This window comes from Triticum aestivum, chromosome 3D, assembly GCF_018294505.1.
Source record: "Triticum aestivum cultivar Chinese Spring chromosome 3D, IWGSC CS RefSeq v2.1, whole genome shotgun sequence".
Lineage (NCBI taxonomy): Eukaryota > Viridiplantae > Streptophyta > Magnoliopsida > Poales > Poaceae > Triticum > Triticum aestivum.
In genome coordinates this window covers 566,729,249-566,735,474 of record NC_057802.1, presented here as the reverse complement: position 1 = coordinate 566,735,474, position 6,226 = coordinate 566,729,249, and positions in this window count along the sequence as shown.

Sequence of the window (6,226 nt, the reverse complement as noted above, 5' to 3'; positions counted from 1 at the left end):
TCGCAGAAATGGATATAAATGGATGCATCTAAAACTAAAATACGTCTATATACATCCATTCCTCCAACAAGTATTTCCGGACGAAAGGAGTAGATGAGAATTAACAAAGTCTCATCTAACTACTATACTATTTGATTATCGAAGCAAAAAAAAAAAAAGAATCCCCACAAATCTCCGCGTCTAATCTAATAGTGTACGAGTGAGATGAGAACGAGACACGAATGTGCATGTGTCGACTCAGAAATGGGAGGATACCCTATAGGGTAGATGACATATGGGTCTGGCCTATACAAGTTTGTCTCTCCATGCAGCTAATGAGAAATACTTGGACTTGCTTGTGTATATTAGTCACTCCAAGATTAAGGTGTTTCGCTACTTAAAGATCGGATTTGGAAACATATCCACGGCTACGTTTGGCGTGAAAAATTGTTGTCCAAGGCAAGGTTCGCAAGGCAGATGCCCAGGCAATTCGAACACACATGATGTCATGCATAGCCTCACAAAAACTTTTTGATCAAATGAGCCCAATGATATGTTGCTATTGGTGGAGCAACAAGAGAAGGATAAATTGCACTAGCTTTCTTGGGATATATTGAAACCGCCTAATAAGTGTGAAGGTGGACTAAGCTTCCGGGACTTATATGGAAAGTGCTATTCTGAGCTCGTGCTCAGATGTGCCCTTTATCTCAGCCGTTGTCTAGCGTCAAGATTCACACCACCGCTAGTATTTTACTCTGTATTTGGAGCAGTATGCGCGGCTTTTTCACAGCATGTGGCTCACCCAACTACCGCATTCAATGTAACAGCCGTCATCCTCGCAGCCACGGCTCAGATGGAGCGTTGCGTCGTAGGCCACAGCTCAGTCATTAGCCAGCAAACGGACGTCGTCCCTCGTCCCACAGCTCCCATTAATTTAGCTACTGCATCCTTCCACTGCCAGATACCTTGCCCAGCTTGTGGCGACAAGGTGGTCACCTTCGTATCCCAAGCTGGCAACGCTTCTACAAGTGCGTCGGAAAGATGTAAGTACTCCATGCTAAGAAAAATCAAATGCATATCCCTTTTATCTCAGGATCAAATCACTCTTCCTGCAGGCTGGCATATGCAAGTTTTTGAGATCGACGGAACACCTACCCGCCTGAGCTTAGTCGCCGCGGCTTGACCCAGCCGTACATGCTGCTTCCCTTCAGCATAGATCCAGGCGAGACCACCAGTTCGTGGACGGCAGTCAGGCTGAGATCCAAGCAGCGCATGCACGCATCCAGCCGCAGATGCAGCAAGCTAGCCCTCCCTGCGCCGCCGCACCGCTGCGCTGCTCCACCGATAGCCAACGCACGGCGGTGCTGTTCGCCGGAACGAACTTTATCCTTGTCCTGGGTCTGCTCTTCTTAATCTTCATGCAGCAGAGCAGCTAGTTTCCTGTGCAGGAGGCTTGTAATAGGGGGGGAAGACTTGTATAGGATCTGTCCTTAGGTGAGATCAATGTGATCAAACTTTTTAAAGATACAAAACATGTTCAAAAATTCTGAAAAAAAATTGGAGACACACATTCATGTGTGATGTACAAGCTTAAAAAGTTCCAGCTCCTAATTCGAACTATACTTATTGGACAAAAAAAGACAAAATCAGATGTGAATAGTATCAAACACTATTCACCCCAATGCTGACACTATTTATAGTCAAACTTGTCTTTTTCGAATCTCTAACTGTAGATCGAGTTTTGAGCTGAAATTTTTTTGTAGTTATAGACATGCCCCGTATGTATGTTGTACATTTTTTTCAGATTTTTTTTGGATTGTCTAAATATGAAATGTTTGGGTTGATCCTACGATCTCACCTAAAGGGCTGATCCTATACTAGTTGGCCTATAGTCATATAGTTTGGTGTACTGGTTAATTTCATAATCCCAGTTTGTAATCTGGAGTCGTCTGTAACCTGGCAATCACTGCCAACTACTAGTGTTCTCTTTTCTGTTATCTCCAATCATCTGACTTGTTAGTCCATTTTGTACGCAATCATGGTTATCTATGAATTATTTTAGTAAGATTATTTTGTTAAATACCCATGCTCCCCACCTATTTGTCAATTTCTATCGGCGGCCACTCTTCTTGGCGCACCCGGAGATGCCCGCCTTCCAGGTTTCCCCTCTCCATCTTATTTTCAATCCGCCTGTCCAAGGTGATTTCCATTCATGGAATTTTTGCAGATGCACTTCTTTTGCAGATCAAAAGCTACTTCCTCCGTCTCATAATGTAAGACGTTTTTGTCAAAAAACGTCCTACATTATGGGACAGAGGGAGTATTTAGCTTCACAGATTGAACGGTCCAGTTTGACATTAAGATTGTTTATAGATTCATAGGTTCACAGATTCATTTTTCTTTAGCAACAAAAAATGCATGCATTCATTCATGGATTATACGATCCAGGGCACGAAAATCATTACAGGTCCATAATGTTTTATTGATTCATAGTATATTACATCCAGTTTTTGCAATGCAGCAACACTGTCCTGCAGGATCCATTTTACCTTACATGCATAGGGCCACATAGATTCAGTCTGAAATTTCAGTTCATAACTATATTTCTAGTTTCAGTCTCTAGGAATAGAAAGTTTCAGAACTTTCAAATCCACACTGTCTACACATGCATTGTGTATTGGATTCAGTTGTGGAATGCACCGGAATTTTATATAGGATCCATTTGATAACTGTATATCAGAGAAAAGTCAATATGTTTTTTGAATTCTCTGAAAGTCTGAATCCCAAGTTTTTATTTTTTAGTCCACAATACCAGGCTTATTTTTTTCCACCAATGCTGCAGGGTAAAATGTCAGTTGAAGGCAGCTGTGAGGGAGAGATGGGCGACGAGAACCTGCAGGCAGCTAGCCAAGATTCAGGACAGAGCGGTGACCTAGCCGTGCCCCCAGCACCAACCTCTCGTATATCTGTCAAGCACGCCGTCGATGTCATCTAGACATTCAATGAGTTCAAGCAATTTCTTGTTACGAGCATTGGGTTTGGGGTATGCTTGACCTTCAAATGCTGCAGAAACTAAACCTGAAATTCAGTGCATGGACAATGAGTAAGGTAAGCACCACCCGCCGCACCATTGTCCTGGCAGAGAACAAGATACTGAATTTTTCAGAAAGCATGGATATGCCACTATTGATTTCTGGGGAACACTGGCTAATACTGAGACGATTAAGCAGTTCAACTGGTGTGAGTATGTGATTCAATGCCTGCTCGCTGGTGTTAGGAGGCTAAAGAATAATATCCGGTCAGGCAACCCCGCCACCAACTTAGTTGGATGCTACTTGTTTCTCCAGGTAATACTGTTTATGGAGGCCCCAAATTCATGACACTAGTTATTTTCATTTTTTTGGGAGCTAACAAACTGTTGCACTCACAGATATTCCTGCTGGACAACCTCGCCCTTGGGATGTCCAACAAGCAACATTCCGAGTTGCTGAGGGTAAAGTTATTTGATCAAGACTCAATGCGGAGGATGACAACCATGGCTACTGATGTTGGAAAGCCGGTCACATCTTACAGTGGCACATCGGTAAGTGCCGGCCATATCTCATGGTAGTGCCGCTTAATTTTCAAATGTTTTTTTGCTGGCCCTCATGCCACTGCACACATCGTGTAGTTATGTCACCACTCCACTGTGTGCTACGCCCGTTCCAAGCACTCCGCCGCGGAGCAGTCATCGTCAAGGAACACAGCAAAATATCCGTTCTAGCAGCTCCGTCCGGTGGTGGTAGCACAGCCAAAACATCTCAGAGGGATCTTCCCAGCCCTTCATCTGCACATCGTGTAGTTACCTTGTATGACATCTGCACCACTTCTCTCTCTTTTCTGCTTCACTATGGATTGCAAGATATGTCTTGTGTTTCTCGACCTCTTCCACCTGATAAGCTCCACATTGTACAATATATACCCAAACTGTTGGAACATGGCCCTTGTATATATCTTGCTAGCATGCCTCTCCACTGCCAGGTTTGCCCTCATGAGTGGCCTCCCTGCACATTTTATGAAACACCACCACATAAAGTAAACTTTCTATGCAACAAGTATCACAATGTTGTAACTAGAGAACACATTATAAAAAACACTTACAATTCACATTCTTTTTCTTCATAGTTCTCCTCCGATTCCCGGTCGAATTGTAGCCTTGTGTACTTCTGCACAAACATGTGCATTGGGCACCCAGGAGGCACATAATTTTTTAGCATATGGTTCGCGCTCTCACTCCTCTCTGTGTTGGTCATCTTTGCACAAAAATACCCTTAAAATAAGGTTTAGCCCATTTCTTCTGAATCTCAAACAGCTTCGTCATGTATGGGTGTGCCCTTAGCTTGTATTTGTCCAGCAACATTTCCCACCCTTTCTCAAATTCATCTTCTTTCAGCATATGGTTTATCACTTTATAAAATTCAGCCCTGAAATCGCTCTTCTTTGTGTACAGAGCACCCAATGACTCTTTTGCTTTATTCAGGACGTGCCATTTGCACCATCTGTGTGTTGTCCCCGGCATAATGTTTTTGATAGCCAACTCCATGGCACTGTTTTGATCTACAAAACAAGTGAACAAAATGTATACAATCACCACTCTGTACGATGACAAGATATACATCAGCTAACAACTGTAGGACAATTGATCAGTTTCCAAACATAAATAATACCTTTAAGTATGGTCATGGGTGGAGAACCACCTATCATTCTTAGGAATTCTGAAAAAAAAAACACTCGAAACTCTCTTGGGTCTCATCGCGAACAAGAACACCAGCCAATCATGCTCTGAAAGTGATTGTTAACCCCAACAAAAAGGCCGAAAGGCATGTCATATAGGTTGGTCCTGCATGTCGTGTCGAATGTTATGACAGCCCCAACGAAGGGGTACTGCAGCCTGTTGCTCCCACTTTCTCAGATTTCTTGATCCTCCCTTAACTGTCAGCCTGAACCCTGTATGTGAAGTGTGGATCTTCAGCTCTAATCTACGCAAACACATCCATCGTTTCTTCACATCATCATCTGCATGGTCCCTTTTTATCTTCCCACATAGATTACACAAAGACCTCTTTGTGAATGGAACATTTTCCATCGATCCAAATAAACTTCCTATGATACTGTACACCTTAGCGAGGTTCACATTGTTCTGCCTAAACTGCTTCACAAGATCCCTGGTGTAAACATCTATGTGCTTGTGTGATGGCCAGTGGATTGTCTCACCAAAGTTAGGTGAAAGCGAGTGGTTGTGAGTCTCTCTATGCTCCGCAATGTACCAACCATTGTCTTCTGCTCGTAGAAGCATTATGAGAGCAGGACATTTGCAGCAGCAAGACCTTGTGTTATCGACATCAGCTTTCCCCTGCAAAATGTTTACCAATTTTAGTCACTTAGTAACTTAGTAATTCTTCATAACCCGATCAACCAAAGAATTGTTGAAACATTAACAGTAGCAAAATTTCATACTCACCGAGCAACCGCAAACTATTTCCCATCGACCCAAAGAAACCTCCTATGATACTGTACTCCTGACAGCCTTCTCAAATGCACTAACGCGGTTCGGGCAAGGTGCTCTGCTAGGGGCTGCAGTTCCAATGCGTAGCCTTTTTTTAATTGACTTGTTTGCACTCATCATTTTACCCTACAGGAACTAACCATGTTGTTCTGTGGTGTCCTAATCCAGCAAGCAACATTTTTACTGCCAGCAAGTTCATGTAATCCTGTACATTTATTTTTCCAAGTCCCGATACATTTTTTCAGCTTAAGCAAGCATAATTCACACTAACTAGATGCATGCAATTCACTGGTTTCGCAAGAATCTTTTTTGCCTGCAGCAAGTGAATATAAATTATGTATTTGTTATAATCCACGGAATCATTTCTAAAGTCTCGGTACTTAACTGATGGTAACCACACAAATCATTGGATACATACGCATACATGTGTTTTGTCAGGGCCACAAATGCACACACTAATTCAGCCAATTCAGCTCATCTATGCCAGAACATTACTGCCCCAATTTATCAGCATTACCAGCTCAAAAAACACCAACCTTTTGTTCCATCCAGGAGCCCGGGGGTTCATCTTCCCAGTTGACAGCTCCGAAGCCGCGGGAAAGCTCTCCCTCTTTCTGCCGCCGCTGAGCCGCCGGCGCCAGCTCCTCAACAACCTGCTCCGTCGCCATGAAATCCACCATCACACTTGTTCGGCCGCCAGGG